Source organism: Galeopterus variegatus, unplaced genomic scaffold, assembly GCF_000696425.1.
Source record: "Galeopterus variegatus unplaced genomic scaffold, G_variegatus-3.0.2 Scaffold4606, whole genome shotgun sequence".
Taxonomy (NCBI): Eukaryota; Metazoa; Chordata; class Mammalia; order Dermoptera; family Cynocephalidae; genus Galeopterus; species Galeopterus variegatus.
Window position 1 is genome coordinate 134611 of NW_007730717.1, and position 1371 is coordinate 135981.

Consider the following 1371-nt stretch of genomic DNA (forward strand, 5'->3'; position numbering starts at 1 on the left):
GAAGGATATGAACTTATGGGGGTCATGATTGGACTACTATGGGTTGAATTGTATTCCCCCAAAATTCACATGTTCAATTCCTCACCCACCAGTACCTAGAAATAAGACCTAATTTGGAAATAGAGTCATTACAGATAAAACTAATTAAAACAGGAACAAGTAATTAGGGTAATTATTTTCTAATTCAATATGACAAGTGTCCTTATAAAAAGAAGAACCGTGGACACAGAGACATATACATGGAGAATGATATATGAAGATGAAAGCAGAGATCAGAATGATTCATTCACAAGATTTCTGGCAAACTGCCAGATAGTAGGGAAGAGACATGAAACAGAAGGAATCAATCCTACTGACATGTTGATCTCAGATTTAAGGCTTTCAAAAAAGTAAGACAATAAATTTCTGTTGTTTAAGCCAACCACTTAGTGGTACTTTGTAATTACACAACCCTTGGAAACTAAGATACTCACAAAGGACCATCTTTCTTTGAATCAAAGCAGTAATCTCAGTTTATTTCATTTACTAATTTGCTGTTAAGAAAAATATCTACCTTTCAATTATAAAGCTTATGCCTTTAGAGTACTAGCTGTACAAAATTTGGATTTTCTTTTAATTCCTTCTTTTATCTGCAGAACATTAAAGAGTCCCTGGCAGCTATTAAAAGCTCAATAAAATAGATAAATAAATAAACGGATGAATGAATAAATGTCCTTCTGGCTCCTCACCAATGTCTCCTTAAGGAAGCTGTAAAATTTGGTTTATGTCCTCCATCTCTATGGTTAAGTCATATTTCGTCATCAATAGTCAATTTCCAGTCATGATTTGAAAAATTCCATGCATCAATACTGACATATTTGATTATTTAAATCACTCTCAGGAAGAAGAGGCCATGAGAAATTATTAGATGTTGCTGATAGAACTTGAGCAGTTCCAGCTGGAAGTAACAAGGCGATCACTTGGAATTTAATAGAAAAAATAAAGATTTAATTATTTGATCAATTTAATTATTAGGACTGTCCAAGATTAGAATGAGTTGTATAATGAGGTAGTGAGTTCTCTTTCACTACCTTTCAAACTGCAGAAAGTAGTTGACTCTGTCATGAATATTTTAGAGGGATCTCTGATCTAGGAGGAAATTAAACTAACCTTACAATAGTAAGTTATCTCCATGAAACTGGATTTGGAGAGTTTTGCTGATAAAGTCTGTCTCAGACAACAGTATAGGAGAAAAAACAGTCAACAGATGTCAAGGAAATCAACGTATCATTCTAGCATGTCACATCTGCCATTTTTCATCTCACACCTGGTGGTATCAAGAAAATATTTGTGGATGAGTATATCTGCCCACCATATATATATCATTTTTTT